The following is a 22,041-nucleotide window of genomic DNA, read 5'->3' as shown; positions in this document are numbered from 1 at the left end:
GTGAATCAGAATAACTTTTCCTTAGTGATACTGACACACATTTTGTTTTAAGCCATTATATGACCAAAGCAGCCCTTCCTATATTATTATCTGAAGGGCACCACTAAATAATTGATTATTTCTTTTGACTATCATAAGCTGATGTCATAGTACCTGCAAAGCTGCCTGACCTTCTACCCAGTTAGCCTTCATTCTGTGCAATGGCTCTTTAAAACCTCTTCAAGAAACTTAAACTTCCAACTCTGACTCCTTCTTTGCTGATGATTTTGTTTCCACTCTAGAGAAAATAAAAGGCAGATGGAAACTCCTATATTTCCTGCTACAAAATCTACAGCTGCACAAAGCCACTTTTTCTCTTTTTTTCCTGCTACACGGGAAGAAGTGTCTCTCTTCTCATCTATTATAAGTTGAATTCTACCCTCCGAAAATTTATATGTTGAAGTGCTAACCCACAGTAGCTCAGAATGTGATCTTATTTGGAAATAGGGTAATCGCAGATGTAATTAGTTAAGTTAGGATGAGGTCATACTGGTGGAGGGTGGACCTCTAATCCAATATAAAAAGGGAAAATTTAGACACATTCATGTAGCAAAGATGATGTGAAGAGACATAGGGAAGAGATGGCCATCTACCATCTGTAAGCCATGGACAGAGGCCTGAAACAGACTCTTCCTCAGAGCAGTCAGAAGGAACCAACCCTGTCGACACCTTGATTTCAGACTTCCAGCTTCCAGAACTGTGAGACAATGCATTTCTGTTGTTTACATCACCCAGTTTGTGGTACTTTGCTATGGCAGCCCTAGCAAACTAAGACATCATCCAATGCTGATCACGTCTTTCTGTGTCCTAGATTCTATTCCTTCCTCCTCAAGAACCTTGTAGAATATCCCAATCTATACTTTAGTGTCTTTTTCTTCCTCCCTTCCTCCCTCCCTCTTTCTCTCTTTCTTTCCTTCCTTCCTTCCTTCCTTCTTTCTTTCTCCCTCCCTTCCTTCTTTTTCTTTCTTTCTTCCTTCCTTTCTTCCTTCCTTCCTTCCTCCCTCCCTCCCTCCCTCCAATATCAAGTATGGCCAACTCTCTCCATTTTAACAACTAACAAACAGATGAGTCGAACCACACAAAGTACACTCACACAAAAATAATGTCTTGTCACTAGTGCTCCTTTCGAGTCCTATTATTTATCTCCTCTTTGACACAAACTTATGGGAAGAGTTGTCAGCACTCACACTGGTTCCTCTTCTTCAACTTCCACTCACTTTATGGTCTATCACACTCAGGTTTCTGTCATTAATTGTCCTCTGAAAATGCTCTTACCATCATTTCTCTTTTTTAAGGTCATTTTTTCCCCTAAATCCAATGGAGATTTTCTTGGCCCTTATATAGCTACTCCATTTTTAGTGAAAAATTCTTTTTCACTTGCTTTCTTGATAGTAAGTTCTCCCAGTTTTTCTTCCATTTGTCCTGCCATCTCTTCTTAGACTTTTCTCAGGCTCCTTTTCCTTTTGCTTATAACTTAAGTTCTAGCATCCCTCACTTCTAGGCCCATCTCTCTCATTACTCTAACACGTTCTTTCCATGTGATGTTATCCCTTTTGGTGGCTTCTATAATGATGCACAAATCTAGACCTTTATCTCAGATCTATGTCTTGAGTCTCAGCCCTCTACATCAAAATGTCTTTTTATTGGCTTCTTTGACCTAAAGATAATTAAAACCCCCAAACTACACAACTACATGCATTTTCTTTCCCCTCGATTTGCTACTTCTTCCTGTATCCAGGCTCAAAATAAGGTATATCGTTTTGGACTCTCCATTCTCCCTACCCCACACAAAAGTTAAATGATAAGTCTTATTAATTTCACCTCCTAAATATCTCACTTATCCATTTCTCCCTTCCAGGTATACTGTCGTCTTCCTTGTTCTAGTATCATCACTTCTCACCTAAGTTACAGCAAGTGTTCCCGACTCTTATCTTGCTACCCTTTCATCCAGTCTATTCGTCACACAATTGCCAAACTGATCTTTCAAAATAAAAATCTAATAATTTACTGCTTAAAACCCAGAAGTGACTCCCCATTGCTCTTAAGCAAAAAGATCAACTGCTTAACAAGGCTTGTAAGACCTTTCTTGAATGGGATCTTGCTCATTTCCCTATCTTCATCTCTCACCATTTCTCTTCTAGTATATTAACTATACTGAATTATATTTCCTCAAGTGTGTCATGCTCTCTTATCTCTGTTTTTCTACATGCTCCTTTCTCCATCCTTTCCACCTCTATCCACCCATTTGCCCAAGTTTTATCACATTCTCTCTTCTCTACTCTTTTAGCCTAGTCAGTGAGATATCAATAGCAGAGATCATTTATTCACTCATATTTAATATAGTATTTTTACTCAATAACTATTTATTAACAGAAACTGAGATCTGTCTTCAGATATAGAATACATTGGTCTTCTAATGCAAATATTTTTATCTATGTAGCAGTTTTATGCATCATTGTAAACTAGTTAATTAGCAATTTTTATCTCTACATATTGATCTCTTGTTAACTTGTATAATAATCTATCCTCGAGAAATATATCCATCTTCAGGAAGCTGACCAAATCAGGTTTTTTAGTTTGAAAGTCTGAAATCAAATTTCAGAATTTGTTGAAGGAAATCTGACCTTCTTTGGCTTTTGACAACCAGTCAATTATTATTCTCTGGCAACATTTTGACCTCACCTCCTAATGGTTATTAAACTTCAAGAGTAGGCAGAATATCTTCCCAATTAGTGTCTGAAATGTCACCAATAGCTAATTATTCCCTTGTATTTACACTGTCATATCCTTGAAACCTACATTTGTAATTCCAGGTGTGGGTGACATGCTGAATACTAATTTCTTATTGTAGCAATATTGTTTTCATTCTTGAGGAGAAGCATGATCCAGTGTCAATGGAAGGAAGAAATCAATAAAAATGATTAAGAAGATAGAAAAAGTAGTATTGCTTGATTTCAAAATAATCAATTAAATTTTTCCCTCAGATTTGGTTTCACTTATATACATGTATCCCACAGCTTTTTAGCACATTGCACTATTGGATAGTTTGAAGAATTATAGAAATGTTAGTGCTACAGTTGCTTTCACTGATAACCTGAACCTGTGTTTTCAGTTGGGTTTGTACTGACCACCAAGCAGTGTGGCTACATTTAGTTGTGTAGGTTGTATAGGTTGTATACTGAGCAACTCTAGGGGTGCCATTTTTACACTGACTACAGATATAATCCTAGTCTGCAGGGCTTTCCATATGTAGAGCTGCCAGATATAACAAATAAAAACAGATGATGCCCATGCAATATTTGCAATATACTTACACTAAAAAAATTTATTTGTTTATCTCAAATTCAAAGTTAACTGGGCAGCCTGCATTTTATCTAGCTATCTGACAATTTGAGATGCTTAAAGATGTATGGGCACACTTTTGGTTGTCTCAGTGACTGGAGGGTACAATTGGCAATTAATGAGCAAGGCCACTTATCTTAAATATTCTGAAATACCTACAATATTCTCCCATTATTAAGAATGTTGTTTTTCTGGGGACTTCCCTGGTGGTCCAGTGGCTTGTGCTCCCAATGCAGGAGGCCTGGGCTCGATTCCTGGTCAGGGAACTAGATCCTACATGCTGCAACTAAGACCTGGCGCAGCCAAATAAGTAAATATTTAAAAAAAGAATGTTGCTTTTCTGTTTAATTCTTCAAATGGTAATAGTTTTCTGGAGGAAAAGCTCTGAATTTAACTACTTCATTCTAGAAATGAGAAAACTGAATGCCAGATAGCATAAGTGGTTGACTGATTGTGATTAGTATGAAAAAAAGAATGTAGAGTGTAATCAGTAAGCCCAGGCCCACCTGTGTTACCACTGCCAATGACCTATAGACGTGAAGGATATATATGGGGATAGGTGGGAGATGTGCCTAGAGAGAGTTTTGTAGGAGTCCTAGAGCATGCTGGTCTTCTGCACAAGCTTAAATGTACTGGGACCTATTGATGAATTTTAAACAGAAAAACATCGTGATCAGATATTTCTTAGAAAGTTGACAGTGCAGCATTGTGGAGGAAAGAAAAAACAGCAGTCAGCCTTGGAGAATGTCATCAGCAAAGCTCCTTATAAGCTCAACATATTATATTCTCTGAACAGTCCCTTCTGCTTTCCTTTTAAGTTCCTGAAATGGTAGTAGTGCCGTCTCACATTCCCTTTATAACCCTGGTCCTGGGAATGGGGTAGGTAGCCTCCTTGCATCTCCTTGATCTTCCAATCTCCACACTTTTTTTTCCGTATAAAAATGCCCTGCTTTGAATATCCATGTCTACTGACTATACAGCCCTCTCCCTCTTGTTGTTGCACTTGTCTACTGATCTCTAGGTCACTGACCTTCATTCCTACAACATTTTAAACCCTGGAACATTGTCATTTTCTGCAATAATACTTGTCATAACTCACACTTATTTTAACATTGACACAAAGCATCCTTCTTTATGGTAGATTCTTTGTTTTTAACTCATCTCATCCAATAATCTTGTTCTGCATCTTACTCCATCACTCACTCCTGTTCTCTTGATCTTATCTGGATCGGTGACTGAAGTTCTTCCATTGTCTTGATTTCTAGCCTCTGAGTCTACAGCCACCCGCTCCCTCCTTTTCAGCTCTCTTCCTCTAGTTATATAACTCGAACAATCTGTTGACCTTTTCACTGACCCTAACTCCTCTCATTATTGTCATATCCCTCCTTGGCCAATATGGATCTCACGGTCAATACTTATAATAACTCTCTCGTATACTCCTTTTAACTCCTTTGACCCTTTCTCCCGTTATTTTATTATTCACTTGGCAAAAAACAAAAACGAAAACAAAACAACTCTGGTTCCTCTCTGCCAACTCTGCAACTGTAACAGGTGTGCTGAATGTTGCTGGAGAAAAGCACTCAACCGTGCTTACCGATCTTACTTTCACCTCATGCCCACTACCCACAAGTTGGTGCTCAATTTTCTGGCAATTTTTCACATCACTACCCCATTTATTCTTCCATTCACCTATAGGACTATTTAATACCGTAGCCTCACTCCTCAAAATGCCAACATGCTTTTCCCTTCTTTCAATCTGCTCAAGGCTGTCTTTTTTTTATTGGCTGCACTGTACGGGCTTGAGGGATCTCAGTTCCCTGACCAGGGGTTGAACCCAGACCATGGCAATGGAAGGGAATCTTAACCACTAGGTCACCAGGAACTCCTATGGCTGTCTTCTTGTTTACAGAAAAAACAGAAGCAGAAAAGAATTTCTATAAGCGCCCAATATCTATCATCTTACCTTACCTCTGCCATTTCGTCCACTACATAGGTGGACTGCCTGTGCTTTAATTTGAGACTGATTTGGGCACTAGATCGCATGCCCTCTTCTCTAGTCAAGGTCATCACTCCGGTATCTGGCTAACTGCATCACCAATTTTTGCTTCTTCAGTGGATTTTCCTACCAGCATACACATATGCTATAATTCATTTCAGTAAACAAAATTCTTACATTGCCCTGCACACTGTTTTTTTCCTATTCATCTTTAGTAAAGATTCTGCAAGGATTGTTTTCCACTTTCTATCCCAAATTTCTCTCTTCACATTCTCTTTTGAACCCATTCTAATAAGGTTTTTGTTCCCAGCACTCTCACCAAACTGTTTTTGTTAAATTCACCAATGACATCCATTCTGCTAAATCCAGTGGAAAATTCTCAATTTTTGACCCATTAGTAGCATTTGAAACAGCTTGTCATTCCTTCTTCTTTGAAATAATTTCTTATCTTGGATTTCAGGCACCACGTTCTTTTTTTTTTTTAATTAATTACCTCCACGAGTCATTTATTTATTTATTTATTTATTTATTTGGCTGCACCACACGGCATGCAGGATCTTAGTTCCCCGAGCAGGGATTGAGCCTGTGCCCCCTGCAGTGAAGCGTGGAGTCCTAATCACTGGACCACCAGGGAATTCCCAGGCACCATATTCTTTTGGTTTCCAACAGATTGCTCTTTCTCAGTCTCTTTTGTTGATTCTCTTCCATCTTCTCAAACTTTAAAATTGGTGTGCTGCATGGTCTCATCTTCAGACCTCTTCTCTTTTATATTTACATTTTCACCCTAAGTAACATCCAGTCTCATGGCAATGAAAACCAATTATTAGTTGAAACTCCAATATTTATATTTCCAGACTCTCTTTTCCCCTCAACTCAAGACATTCAACTTTCCACTTGACACCTCTACTTAGAAGTCTCACAGGCAACTCAAACTTAACATATTTTGATCCAAGCTCCTGAAAACCCTCATTCTGCACTGCTCTTACTACAGTTTTCTCCATCCATCACACCAAACATTCAACCAATGCAAGCTTGTATGGCCATAAAGGTGGGTTGGTGGCCTGCACTTATTCTGATTAATCAGTTCCTGTGCCCTAACAGTTGTTAAATATTTGGAACATCCCTCCTATGTAAAACATTATATATTTGGTGAATAAATTAATACATGGTTGGTATTTGTCTTAAGGACTCTGAAGTTATTGGACTTTGATATCAGTGATCCATGTAAACACATTAGGTTATATTAAACACTCTATGAGGTTATACATATACATTTTTTTGCTAGAGTAGATGTTTATCTAACTAATATAGGATTCTTAATGTCTAATAATGTGTTCTTAAATTAGAAATTCAGTCAATAAAGAGCAAACTTGAAAGCCAAGTGAGCAATTTTAAATCAAAATCTGCATCAGCTTATATTTTAAATTCAGAGCTCGCATTAATATTTTGTTTACCAATTATATTATTAAGACATTGGTAATTTAAAATCATTGATTTTTGAGACAGTTGATCAATTCAAAGTTGCTCAAAACCTAAGTGTTTTTCCAGTATCCTATGAACATATTCTTATTCTCAAAGACTACAGAGAGTTAAAGTCCTTGCAAAGATAAGAAATGATGTAATATAACACTGGAATCAATTTTTTCTTTCTTTAAAATAACACATTAAGAATTCCCATTTATTAACAGACCAGCCAACATCTAGAACTGACCGCAAGATTTAGTTTCAGTGAGTTAAAACAATAAGCTAAATCTCTCTCAAACTCCATGAAGCGCCGTAAAAATGTGAATTTAAAAATGAATTCCCATAAGCGTTTTAAATCAAAGTTGAACAGTAATTGTATTTTATTGCTTTTTTCATAAAGCAGCTTGTCATAATGTCCAGTCTTTAACGTAGTTCAACCCACTGTATTTGTAATGGAGTTACATGGAAGAATGACACTATGAAAAATAGTGAAACTTTTAAGGAATCTTTTATAATTCTGGTTCTCAAATGTCATCAGCATTTTACCAGACTCTGAAAAATAATCTTGGTTTTACTGATGATACACATATGACATTTATCCTGCCTGCATCGTAATCTCAGCCGGCTCCAAATAGGAAAAGAGCAATGTACTGACAAATGTAGTAATTAACATCTGGGTTTAGCAAGCAGGGAACAAGAAACATATGTTCATTATTAAGGTAGGATTTACCCGTTTGGATTTATTTTGACATATGATTTCTGCTTAAAAAAATAATATTGCTTAAGCCATGATAGCATTCCTTATTTTAAGGGACTTCTAGAAATAAGCAACAATACTGAGAAGAGCTAAAAATCACAATGAATACATGGCTTTAAAAAGTTTTAAAGCAACTGCTGTTTGTATGTCTCAGCTAAACTCAAATGTGGGTACACATTTCTTTAGGTACTGCAATCATTTGCTATAACTTTTATTACATATTTATATTGCCCTTTATAAAGATCTTAATTTAGTTCACAACACAATTCAACTAAAACAGAGCAAAATTTAAAAAAGCAAAAGGAATTCCTGTTATCACAGCTTGTGGAATGAAACTACAAACACTTCAAGAAAAAAAGAAGTTTCAATGAGTTTGGGAGAAGGGAGTTAAGCTAAACAAACAAAAACCAGGTAGATATAGGGCTAGGATGTTTAAACTGATGCTTGCAGCCTCATTAGAAGAGATATTAAAACAGTGTATAATTGTAGTCCTCATTTATATCTGTTTTCTTTTATCAACCAATTTGTGTGCAGGGATGAAAGGGGAGGGAAGAGAGATGAGGAGAAGAGAGAGATGGTCTCAGGGATTTACAGTCATCCCTCTATTTGGGCTGCTCTTGTGTTTGTAGATCAAACCCCCAGAGACATCTCTCCCACCTAACTTAACTCTGATACCTGAGACTGGACTACAAACAGACTCTGCCTCTCATTTCCTTGACAAAAAGCAAGACTGCTTACAACTGAGTATGCCTCAGAAGGGTATATAATATTTGATTTTAGTAAGGTAAGGTTGTTCAATTTCATATTCAAGCTGCATCTTCTACTTTCTTTTCTCTCCCTTTTCCACTCACTGCTATGTATTATTTATGTTCATGTCTGTATTTATCACCATATTATAAACTCACTGAAAGTAAACTGTATATTGCATTACTTTAATCTTTCCAATTTGTTCTCTACAACTAATTTAAAGCTTTTGATCTAGAGTGTTATACATAGTAAGTGATCAGTAAAAACTAAAACATCGTTACAAAGTTATGTACAGTGATATAAAATATTTTTTTAAAGTTACAAATAAATGTATCACATAACTAAAAAAGAATGTGAGTTTTAATGTATAGACATAATAGGATTATTTGTCTTTCCTATACTGTCATATGACAAGCAGCTATGGAAGAAGAAAAGTGTTTTTATAAGGATTTTTCTAGGGTCAGAGATGAGGATTAACCTACCACAGGAGTATTCCACACAAATATAATAAATTTACTTTAAATCTCTTATTTTATTAGAAGAGGAAAAAAACTTATGTGTTTTTAAAAATTTCCTCTAAGTTGTTCATATCATTTGAAATAATTACAATATTTATGTTACATACCTGGTTTTATATATTTTAGTGTTTATAGACATAACTGTTAAAACAAATGAGGGAAGAGAAGAACTTCATCAATAATACAAAATTTTTAAAAAGCTCAAAATAATGTGAATTATTTTGGGATTATTTATGTGATTTTTAGGCCAATAAAGTTTTATTTAGTTGATCTTAAGATAAGTTTTTATTCCTTGACTATAAACAAACTGAATCAGGGAAGCATCCACCAGCATATGGAGACAAAGCTTTCACTGTGGTCAATCCATTTGAAGATAACTGAAAATTGATGACATTATGTATCAAGGAGAACCAGGGTGATTAGTCAGGTCACATTATTAAGGCTAGTCAGCATCTGCTTATGTCCCTGTCAAATTATTACTGTTCAATGACTGTGTCATATGTATAGTGAGTATTGTATCAAGACCCATAAAGTTCCTTAGGAAGAAAGGAAAGAAAAACCTAATGTGTGAAGTTGTGAAAGGCTTTATGAAGCCACTAGAACACATCAACATAGAATACTGACAAAGATTGTAAGCTTCTCAGAGCAGTGTACATATGCGATTCAGCTTTTGAATTTCGAGAATAGAATTTCCCAAACCTGGCTGTGTATTGGAATCACTTATGTTCTTAAAAAACAACACATACAAGGGAATCCCCATAAGGTTAACAGTGGATCTTTCAGCAGAAGCTCTGAAAGCTAAAAGGGAGTGGCAGGACATATCTAAAGTGATGAAAGGGAAAAACCTACAACAAAGATGACTCTACCCAACAAGGATCTCATTCAGATTCGAAAGAGAAATTAAAACCTTTACAGAAAAGCAAAAGTTAAGAGAATTCAGCACCACTAAACCAGCTTTACAACAAATGCTAAAGGTACTTTTCTAGGCAGGAAACACAAGAGAAGGAAAAAACCTACAAAAAACAAGCCCCAAACAATTAAGAAAATGGTAATAGTAACATACATATCGATAATTACCTTAAATGTAAAGGGATTAAATGCTCCAACCAAAAGACATAGACGGGTTGAATGGATACAAAAACAAGACCCATATACATGCTGTCTACAAGAAACCTACTTCAGACCTAGGGACACATACAGAATGAAAGTGAGGGGATGAAAATAGATATTCCATGCAGATGGAAATCAAAAGAAAGCTGAGGTAGCAATTCTCACATCAGACAAAACAGACTTTAAAATAAAGACTATTACAAGAGTCAAAGAAGGACACTACACAATGATCAAGGGATCAATCCAAGAAGAAGATATAACAATTGAAAATACTTGTGCACTCAACATAAGAGCACCTCAATACATAAGGCAAATGCTAACAGCCATAAAAGGGGAAATCGACAGTAACACAATACTAGTAGGGGACTTTAACACCCCACTTTCAACAATGGACAGATCATCCAAAATGAAAATAAATAAGGAAACACAAGCTTTAAATGACACATTAAACAAGATGGACTTCATTGATATTTATAGGACATTCCATCCAAAAACAGCCGAATACACTTTCCTCTCAAGTGCTCGTGGAACATTCTCCAGGATAGAACATATCTTGGGTCATAAATGAAGCCTTGGTAAATTTATGAAAATTGAAATCATACCAAGTATCTTTTCTAACCACAACGCTATGAGACTAGATATCAATTACAGGAAAAAAAAACTGTAAAAAACACAAACACATGGAGGTTAAACAATACGCTACAAATAACCAAGAGATCACTGAAGAAATAAAAGAGGAAATCAAAAAATACCTAGAAACAAATGACAATGAAACACAATGACCCAAAACCTTTGGGAGGCAGCAAAAGCAGTTCTAAGAGGAAAGATTATAGCAATACAATCCTACCTCAAGAAACAAGAAAAATCACAAGTAAACAACCTAACCTTAAACCTAAAGCAATTAGAGAAAGAAGAACAAACAAAACCCAAAGTTAGCAGAAGGAGAGAAATCATAAAGATAAGATCAGAAAGAAATGAAAAAGAAATGAAGGAAATGATAGCAAAGATCAATAAAACTAAAAGCTGGTTCTTTGAGAAGATAAACAAAATTGATAAACCATTAGCCAACTCATCAAGAAAAAAAGGGAGAAAACTCAAATCAACAGAATTAGGAATGAAAAAGGAGAAGTAACAACTGACACTGCAGAAATACAAACAATCATGAGGGATTATTACTACAAGCAACTATATGCCAATGAAATGGACAACCTGGAAGTAATGGACAAATTCTTAGAAAAGCACAACCTTCCAAGACTGAACCAGGAATAAATAGAATATATAAACAGACCAATCACAAGCACTGAAATTGAAACTGTGATTAAAAATCTTCCAACAAACAAAAGTCCAGGACCAGATGGCTTCACAGGCAAATTCTATCAAACATTTAGAGAAGAGCTAACATCTATACTTCTCAAACTCTTCCAAAATATAGCAGAGGGAGGAACACTCCTAAACTCATTCTACGAGGCCACCATCACCCTGATACCAAAACCAGACAAAGATGTTACAAAAAAAGAAAATTACAGGCCAATACCACTGATGAATTTAGATGCAAAAATCTTCAACAAAATACTAGCAAACAGAATCCAACAGCACATTAAAAGGATCATACGCCATGACCAAGTAGGGTTTATCCTCGGAATGCAAGGATTCTTCAATATATGCAAATCAATCAATGTGATTCACCATACTAACAAATTGAAGGAGAAAAACCATATGATCATCTCAATAGATGAAGAAAAAGCTTTCAACAGAATTCAATATCGATTTATGATAAAAACTCTCCAGAAAGTGGGCATAGAGGGAACCTTCCTTAACATAATAAAAGCCATATATGACAAACTCACAGCCAACATCATTCTCAATGGTGAAAAACTGAAACAATTTCCTCTAAGACCAGGAAAAAGAAAAAGTTGCCCACTCTCACCACTATTATTCAACATAGTTTTGGAAGTTTGGGCTATGTCATCAGAGAAGAAAAAGAAATAAAAGGAATCCAAATCGGAAAAGAAGAAGTAAAACTGTCACTGTTTGCAGATGACATGATACTACACATAGAGAATCCTAAAGATGCTACCAGAAAACTACCAGAGCTAATCAATGTATTTGGTAAAGTAGCAGGATACAAAATTAATGCACAGATATCTCTTGCATTCCTATACACTAATGATGAAAAATCTGAAAGAGAAATTAAGGAAACACTCCCAATTACCACTGCAACAAAAAGAATAAAATACCTAGGAATAAACCTACCTAAGGAGACAAAAGACCTGTATGCAGAAAACTATAAGACACTGATGAAAGAAATTAAAGATGATACAAGCAGATGGAGAGATATATCATGTTCTTGGATTGGAAGAATCAACATTGTGAAAATGACTATACTACCCAAAGCAATCTACAGATTCAATGCAATCCCTATCAAACTACCAATGGCATTCTTCACAGAACTAGAACAAAAAATTTTACAATTTGTATGGAAACACAAAAGACCCCAAATAGCCAAAGCAATCTTGAGAAAGAAAAACGGAGCTGGAGGAATCAGGCTCCCTGACTTCAGACTATACTACAAATCTACAGTAATCAAGACAGTACGGTACTGGCACAAAAACAGAAATATAGATCAATGGAACAGGAGAGAAAGCCCAGAGATAAACCCACACACATATGGTCACCTTGTCTTTGAAAAAGGAGGCAAGAATATACAATGGAGAAAAGACAGCCTCTTCAATAAGTGGTGCTGGGAAAACTGGACAGCTACCTGTAAAAGAATGAAATTAGAACACTCCCTAACACCATACACAAAAATAAACTCAAAATGGATTAAAGCCCTAAATGTAAGGCCAGGCACTATAAAACTCTTAGAGGAAAACAGGCAGAACACTCTATGATATAAATCACAGCAAGATCCTTTTTGACCCACCTCCTAGAGAAATGGAAATAAAAACAAAAATAAACATGTGGGACCTAATGAAACTTAAAATCTTTTGCAGAGCAAAGGAAACCATATACAAGACAAAAAGACAACCCTCAGAATGGGAGAAAATATTTGCAAATGAAGCAACTAACAAGGGATTAATCTCCAAAATATACAAGCAGCTCAATATCAAAAAAACAAACAACCCAATCCAAAAATGGGCAGAGACCTAAATAGACATTTCTCCATACACATATTGCCAACAAACACATGAAAGGGTGCTCAACATCACTAATCATTAGAGAGATGCAAATCAAAACTACAATGAGGTATCACCCCACACTGATCAGAATGGCCATCGTCAAAAAACCTACAAACAATAAATGCTGGAGAGGGTGGGGAGAAAAGGGAACCCTCTTGCACTGTTGGTGGGAATGTAAATTGATACAGCCCCTATGGAGAACAGTTTGGAGGTTCCTCAAAAAACTAAAAATAGAACTACCATACGACCCAGCAAACCCACTACTGGGCATATACCCTGAGAAAACCATAATTCAAAAAGAGTCATGTACCACAATGTTCATTGCAGCCCTATTTACAATAGCCAGGACACTGAAGCAACCTAAGTGTCCATCGATAGATGAATGGATAAAGAAGATGTGGCACATATATACAATGGAATATTACTCAGCCATAAAAAGAAATGAAACTGATTTATTTGTAGTGAGGTGGATGGACCTAGAGTCTGTCATACAGAGTGATGTAAGAGAAAACAGAAAGAGAAAAGCAAATAACGTATACTGAAACATATATATGTAATCTAAAAAAAATGGTCTGTTGAACCTAGGGGCAGGAAAGAAATAAAGATGCAGATGTAGAGAACGGACTTGAGGACATGGGGAGGGGGAAGGGTAAGCTGGGAGGAAGTGAGAGTGTAGCACTGACATATATACACTACCAAATGTAAAATAGATAGCTAGTGGGAAGCAGTTGCATAGCACAGGGAGATCAGCTTTGTGCTTTGTGACCACCTAGAGGGGTGGGATAGGGAGGGTGGGAGGGAGGTGCAAGAGGGAGGGGATATGGGGATATATGTATATGTATAGCTGATTCACTTTGTTATACAGCAGAAACTAACACAACATTTTAAAGCAATTATACTCCAATAAGTACGTTAAAACAAATAAAAAACCCCAACACAGATACCTAGATACAGTCATACCTTGGAGATATTATAGGTTCAATTCCAGACCACCACAGTAAAGCAAATATCGCAATAAAGCCAGTCACATGAACTTTTGGTTTCCCGGTACATATAAAAGTGTTGTTTACAATATACTGTAGTCTGTTATGTGAGCAATAGCATTATGTCTAAAGAAAACCAATGTTTGTAACTTATTTAAAAATACTTTGCTGCTAAAAAAATGCTACCTATCATCTGAGTCTTCAGCGAGTCAGAATCTTTTTGCTGGGGGAGGGCCTAACCCTGCTGCTGCTGCTGCTGACTAGTGAGGGTGGTGGTTGCTGAAGGGCGGAGTGGTTGCAGCAACTTGTGAAAATGAGACAGCAGTGAAGTCTGACCCATTGATGACTCTTTTTGACAAACGAGTTCTCTGTAGCAGGCAACGCTGTTTGATAGTGTTTACCCACAGTAGAATGTATTTTGAAATCGCAGTCAGTCCTTTCAAGCTGTGCTGTTACTTTATCAACTAATTTTTTTGTTGTCATGTCAACAGTCTTCACAGCATCTTCACCAGGAGTAGATTCCACCTCAAGAAACCACTTTATTTGCTCATCCATAAGAAGCGACTCTTCCTCATCTGTTAAAGTTTCATCATGAGATTACAGCAATTCAGTCCTATCTTCAGACGCCACTTCCAATTCTAATTATCTTGCCTATCACATCTGTAGTTACTTCCTCCACCGAAGTCTTGAACTCCTCAGTCATCCATGAGGGTTAGAATCAACTTCTGCCAAATTCCTGTGAATGTTGATATTTTGACCTCTTCCCATGAGTCATGAATATTCTTCATGGCATCTAGAATGGTGAATCCTTTCCAGGAGGGCTTCAATTGACTTTGCCCCGATCCTCAGAGGAATCACTATCTATGGCAACTATAGCCTTAAAAAATGTATTTCTTAAATAATAAGACTTGAAAGTCAAAATTACTCCTTGATCCATGGGCTGCAGAATGGATGTTGTATAAGCAGGCATGAAAAAAAACATTAATATTGTACATCTCCATCAGGTGCATTGTCAATGAGCAGTAATATTTTGAAAAGAACCTTTTATCTAGGCAGTAGCTCACAACAATGGGCTTTAAATATTTAGTAAACCACGTTGTAAACAGATGTGCTCTCATCCAGGTTTTGTTGTTTCATTTATAGAGCATAGGGCACAGTAGATTTAGCATAATTTTTAAGGGCCCTAAGTTTTTTGGAATGGTAAATGAGCATTGGCTTCAACTTAAACACCAACTGTATTAGCCCTGACAAGAAAGTCAGCTTGTCCTTTGAAATTTTGAAGCCAGGCATCGACTTCTCCTCTGTAGCTATGAAAGTCCTACATGGCATCTTCTTCCAATAGAAGCCTGCTTTGTTTAAATTGAAAATCTGTTGTTGAGTACAGCCACCTTCATCAATTATCTGAGCTAGATCTTTTGGATAACTTGTTTCAGCTTCTACATTAGCACTTGATGCTTCACCTTGCACTTTGATGTTATAGAGACTTTCCTTAAACCTCATCAACCAACCTCTGCTAGCTTCAAATTTTTCTTCTGCAGCTTCCTCACCTCTCTTAACCTTCATAGAACTGAAGAGAGTTAGGGCCTTGCTCTGGATTAGGCTTTCGTTTAAGGGAATGTGTGGCTGGTTTTCTATCCAGACCGCTACAACTCTCTTTTATCAGCAATAAGCCTATTTCTCTTTCTGATGATTCATGTGTTCACTGGAGTAGTACTTTTAATTTCCTTCAAGAACTTTTACTTTGCATTCACAACTTTACTAAGTGTTTGGTTCAAGATGCCCAGCTTTCTGACTATCTCATCTTTCAACATGCCTTTCTCACTAAGTTTGATCATTTCTAGCTTTTGCTTTAAATTGAGAGATGTGCAACTCTTCTTTTCACTTGAACATTTAGAGGCCACTGTAGGGTTATTAATTGGCCTAAATTCAATATTTTTGTGTCTCAGGGAATATAGGGAGGCCCAAGGAGAGGCCGAGAGATGAGGAAAAATCAGTGACGTGGACCAGAACGCACACTTATCAAGTAAGTTCAGAGTCTTATGTGGGTGCAGTTTGAGGCACCTCAAAACAATTACAATAGTAACATCAAAGATCATTCATCACAGATCACCAAAACAAATATAATAATAGTGAAAAAGTTTGAAATATTGTGAGAATTACCACAATGTGACACAGAGACACAAAGTGAGCAAATGGTGTTGGAAAAATGGCGCCAATAGACTTGCTCAAAGCAGGGTTGCCACAAACCTTCAATTTGTAAAAAAAGCATAATGCCTGTGAATGGCAAATAAAGTGAAGTACAATGGAACGAAGTATGCCTGTATCTCCCTTTACTGATATGACGAGCATCTCTAAGGATGGGCCTCAGAACATACTTTTAAAAACCTCTTCATGTTATTCTCAAACAATTGATCACTAGGTACTATTTTTGCACCCTTGGCCAGAAAGTATACAATGTAGGCAATCAATAAACATTTGTTGAATGATGGAGACAGTAGATTTTGAAAGTGGTCCCTACTGTGCCAGTGCCCACGTTTAATTTTTGTTGATTTTATCTTCGTTAATATAGCACTAACTTATTTACTTTGTAGTATAGAAAGGATGACTAATAAACAGATGTAGGATTTACATCTTAGGAAGATATTTTCTTGTACTCCAAATACTCATTGTACAAAATTCAATTAAATTATTAGGAGGTTGTTACTTTGGGAGAAACTCCTCTAATATCAGCTTCCTTTTGTTTGATACTATTATGAGACAAAATGGGATTGCTCTCTTCGGGAGTCCAGTGTTAGAAGATGGTTGACATATTCTCACTTGGAGCATTTCTGGAATCTGTGATTTCACAGTCATATCTCATGTTTGATGATATAAATATCTCTTCTGTTTTCTTCTATTTCTTCTCCTTTTTTTCCCCTCACTCAAATCCTAGATCTTAATTCATCCAAGATAAAAACAATGAGGTGTTTGAAATTTCTTCAACCTTCCTTTCCCTAAATATTGACCAATAGAGTTTAAGAACAATATAAAAACATCTCTTCTTGGGGCCTCTACAGTAGTACTTATTAGCACATTAGCAAATGTGAATGTGATGAAAACTGTGAGGTACACGTTTGGTGGTCTTGTTCAGCTTTCTCTATGTAGCTGTGATTATGATAAGCAACAATATTCATTAAACCTTGTTGTGATAAACTGCACTTTGCAAGTCTTCCCTACCTGTATATGTCTGACCCCTTTGCTTTTCCCCTTTCATAACAATCCTCTGCTAACAGTTCTATATGAAACCATACTCTAGGCAGATATACTTAGGAGTTCCCTATTGAAAGCCTGCTGCCATCTGAAGACAGATCTCAATATTTATCCTACTCACACTAGGACCAGAAATCAGAAGCCTCTCCACTTTGCAATTACTTGCCTCTGCTTAAATAGGCCAAAGCCTAACACTTTCAATGGTTAGATAGATATTTTGTCAATTATCCTGAAAAGGCACAATCTTTAAAACAGCTTTAGTATAATCAGTAAGGCAGCTCTCAACATGAAAGATGACAATCCCATCCACTATCCTCTCAGCACTTACCCTTACAGACAGTTGCCATATCCAAGTGCCCTTCACTATAGCAAAGTGAATGAACATGACCTTCACAGAATGTCAGAGTTAGTAAAGAACATTAAGATTTCAACATACTACATTCCTGAATATGCAAAAAAGCACTTGAAATCCAATGAAATAAATTCAGTTGCCTTGATCCTATAGGACAGAAGCTTATCTTATAACTCATTTCCCATTACTCACTGATTGAGACCTAAATACTAAATATATTCAAAAGATATAATACAATTTATATTGAGCATGCTAATACAATAGATAAATTCATGAATATGCAAGATACCTACACATAATTATTTAGTATACTGTAGCTTTCCTATTGTCTAATGCTGTTTTCAACAATCATTTTACATCTTTGTTTTCAGTTATCCTATTACTATACATGGTTCTGTTCCCATGATGAACAGATACTGTTCATTTTTTCTCTTTGTTCATAACAGATATATTACAGATGTGCTCTGAGTGATCTTTCTGAAGGGTAAAATCATGAACCAGTGCACTATTAATGCTTATCATTTAGAGCATGGCCAGGCAGTGTTCCTGGGCTTGGCACTAGGTAACCTGTGGAGACTGTCCTCAAGCTTGCAGCTAGCAGGATTCTCAAGATCATTCTCTACCAAGCCAGAGGTCTCTGTTCATGGGATTCATGTGGGATTATACAGTGGGGTGAGAAAAAAAAATCAAAATTACATTCATATTTACTTTATGGTATCATCCAAAATTTTTTTCAAATTTTGCATTATTTTTCTACAAATTTTAAAGCATTTATCACTTATTAGTGTAGTAGTTTATATATTAAAAATAAATAAATTGTATGTTTTGGAAACATGTGCTAATTTAAAATAAAACTGGTAAGCTATAAGAATAAATAAGTTAAGAGACTGCTAAATACTTTCCGGATGCAAAGTTTCACTCTCCTAGGTTTTGAAAAACAACATAAATCCTATAGGTTAATATATGTTAATAATTCTGTTATTTTTCATTTAAAATATATATTAAATGTTGATGAGATTATAAGTTTGCTATATACATGGGTAAAAATTAAATGAATATAATCATTGAGTTCTTTAAGCTTCCAAACAAGAGAAAAACATGTAACCATAATGCATGCTTTGTCCTTGTAGTTCCCCTTGTCTAGCACAATTTTTCCCCAGTTTCCATTTACTAACTTCTATTTGCCCTTTAATAACAACTTGAATGCCATACTCCCTGGGATGCCTTCTCTACTTCACTGGGAACTGGGTTAAGTATACCTTCTTAAGTGCTCAGGCACTTGTCCTTTGATACAAAACAGCATCTCTAGCTGAGCTACCAGCCTGGAAATAATATTGTAGCACAATGTGCTTGAGTCCAGATTTGCAAAAAAACAATGATATAGTAGGGTACCTTAGTATCTACTACATTGGAAACCAAATGTCTGATCATGTCCAAACTGGGGGGGAAAAAAAAAGGAAAGGTGACCAGAGTCTGAAATAATGGTTCTCAAACATTGTCATGGATTAGAACTCCCTGGAGGGCTTGTTAAAACACATTGCTGGACCTCATCCCCAAAGTTTCTGATTTAATAGGTCTAGGATGGGACTGAAATTTTGCATTCTCATACATTCCCAGATGAGGTTCCAACCACAGTCCAGGAGCTGAGCTTTGAGAACCACTAGCCTTAGGAGCTGGTGATAGGGATTTAAAAGTTTCTCCTCTTGACCCTGACTATATGCAATCTAAAGCAGTCATTATTGACAATTGTGATTTTTTTCTAATAGCCTTAGGATGTGATCTGAATTGTGGAATTTTCTTAAGTGGGTCTATTCATCATCAAACCACAATATTACCCAACTGGGAGGTATAGCAATAAGCCAACATCCTGAATCAGCAAACCTACAGTTAGGAGACAATTTTGAATACATTCATTAATATATTTTATTTTTAAATTTCAGTAAGGTTTCCTTGATATATACTGACTTAATCTACTATACAACATGTAATTAAAACAATTCACACTCAGACTGGAAAGTAATCTCATCTAATGTCTTTCCCAAGCTCCACATGGAGAAGGAAGGTTGTTGAATTGACCACTGAGAAAAATAGGGTTATTTGACTCAATTAAGTCCTGGTTATGGGGTCGGTTGTAGTCCTCCTGTTACAGTGCCTGTAACTTACTGAAGTTCAAAGTATGTCTGTATATACAGCATGATATTATATATGCGTTTCTTAGGTCAAAGTATAACCGGAGTGTTGGTAGGATTTAATCAAGACTGCAGAAAAATGATCAAATTACTATGTTGTACACCTGAAACTAATATAATATTGCAAGTCAACTATACTTCAATAAAAGGAAAAAAGACTAGAGTCCAGGAATGGTCTGTTAATGTCCTAATCAAGGCTGCACTATCGGGGTGCCTGGATAGAGCAGGAGGAAATAAGAGGTTCTCAATATTTTAATCAGGCAACCCATACTAGAGGCAGTCAGTGTAAGTAGTTCTGTTAAACTCTCACAACTCAATCAACAATAGACATTTTAAAAATGCTAATTATTGATATAATTAAAAGCATGCTAAATGTGGGGGAGAGGATGAGGAAGAAGAAGTAGAGCTATTAAATCTTCATCTTATGACATTTATAAATTTAAAAGTTGCTTTTTTCTTTTCTTTTTATTGTATCTATATGAGATGATAGATGTTAACTATATCTACTGTGGTAATCATTTCACAATATATGTAAATCAAGCCATCGTGCTGAACACCTTTAAAAAATGGACATTATTAATTAGCATACTGAATGTCAAAGGATTTTGTTCATAAAAATGGTAGCTTGTTGACTAGCATGATTAATATTAGAAATGGGCTCTCACTGGTGACATTAAAGTTATTCCAGACATGTGGATTAGCTAAAGATATTCCATAAATAGTCTCCATTCTTGCATCAAAAGGCAAAAAACCTAACAGGCCTTGTACCTTTTACCCTTAGAGATGATGTTTTAGATAAATCCCTAAAAGATCCTATGTCTAGCCAAGAACTCTGGAGGATTCTGTTAGCTTGGTACCTGCCTTTGTAACTTACATTTGTCTCACAGGACCTTGCAAGCAAGATGGTGATAGGAATTTAATAGTAAAGGGAGCTAATCCTTCCTTGAGTCCTCAGAAGGAGTTGGAACAGCTGTGTGCATGTGTAGGTTGTATGCACATGTGTGTATGGGGAAGGATCTTAAGAGTCTTTTTTTGATGCATATGACAGAAGGGAGCAAAATTGGAGTCTGGCATGTCTCTTCAATTTTCTAGGCCACTCAGAATCAAAGATGAGGAGTACCAAAACCTCACCAAGAAATCCTTAAATACTTTTTTTCAGATGGGAATTGACCACAGACTTAGATCCTCTGAAATAGTTACCTATGAGCGACAAGGTTCATCAGAACACAGGATGGGGGGGAGGAGGCAGAACAGCAGATATTTCTGAAAGCTGAGGGGTAGCATGACTGCAGCTGTAAGCTCCTATTTTTAGTGATATTAGATTTGGTCATTTAGACCAGACCTCCTACAGAGAATAACTGGAATAATTAAACAATTTGTTTTTAAACTTTGCTTGAAGGGATCAGAGAGCTAACAAGATAGTGAAGAATTACCAGGCTAGGATCTGGGGCAAGACAGTCTTGGGGAAGTGAGCTTGGGTTTTGGCACAGCTTTTCTGTTGTGGGTTTTTATTGATATAGGTTGGAGCAGTGGAATGGCTGGGGGGTAGAGCAGCACTTTTGACCACCTTGCAGAGTTAAGAGGAAAAGGAATGGAATCCAGAGCTGCCAAGTAGATTCTTGGTGAGTCTGCCTTACCTTGGGTTTAGATCCAAAGTGGCTACATCTAAGGAATAAGGATGAACCAGTAATAGTGCCTCACAAGAGCTACAGTTCAGTTTTGAATAATCTGAATCCCTGCAACTGAATTTCAGCAACCCTAGATTGTTAATGTACTCAGATATTATAATTCTCTAGACCAGGATAAGAGTAACATAGGCATCCAATTTCTACAAAGGATATTGCAGTACAATACGTGGCCACAATAAAAAGGAAAATAACCAGGCTCACAATGGAACAAGACTACATGATTAAAAACCAGCAGAAACATTAGAAAATAAAAATGTACATGCAGTAGGTCCCAATATTGGCGTTTTTAGGAAGATTTTAAATAACTGTGCTTATGATTTTTGAAGAAATAATAAAAAGGACAGATTTTCAGCAAAGAACTAGGAACTGAAAAAAAAAGGAAATTCTGAAACTGAAGAATAACTGAAATTAAGAACTCAAAGAATGGA

At 36.4% G+C, this 22,041-nt stretch overlaps 1 protein-coding gene across 1 annotated transcript in view; it reads right to left on the bottom strand.

Annotated features, from left to right (window-relative positions):
• The window catches only part of PIK3C2G (phosphatidylinositol-4-phosphate 3-kinase catalytic subunit type 2 gamma), a 354,208-nt gene that overhangs the window by 58,422 nt on the left and 273,745 nt on the right, over nt 1-22,041 (bottom strand). The gene's annotated exons all lie outside the window — the stretch shown is intronic.

The sequence above is a fragment of the Balaenoptera musculus genome, chromosome 10 (genome assembly GCF_009873245.2).
Source record: "Balaenoptera musculus isolate JJ_BM4_2016_0621 chromosome 10, mBalMus1.pri.v3, whole genome shotgun sequence".
Lineage (NCBI taxonomy): Eukaryota > Metazoa > Chordata > Mammalia > Artiodactyla > Balaenopteridae > Balaenoptera > Balaenoptera musculus.
Note: the sequence above shows the minus strand (reverse complement) of the source record. Positions and strands in the feature narration are given on the sequence as shown.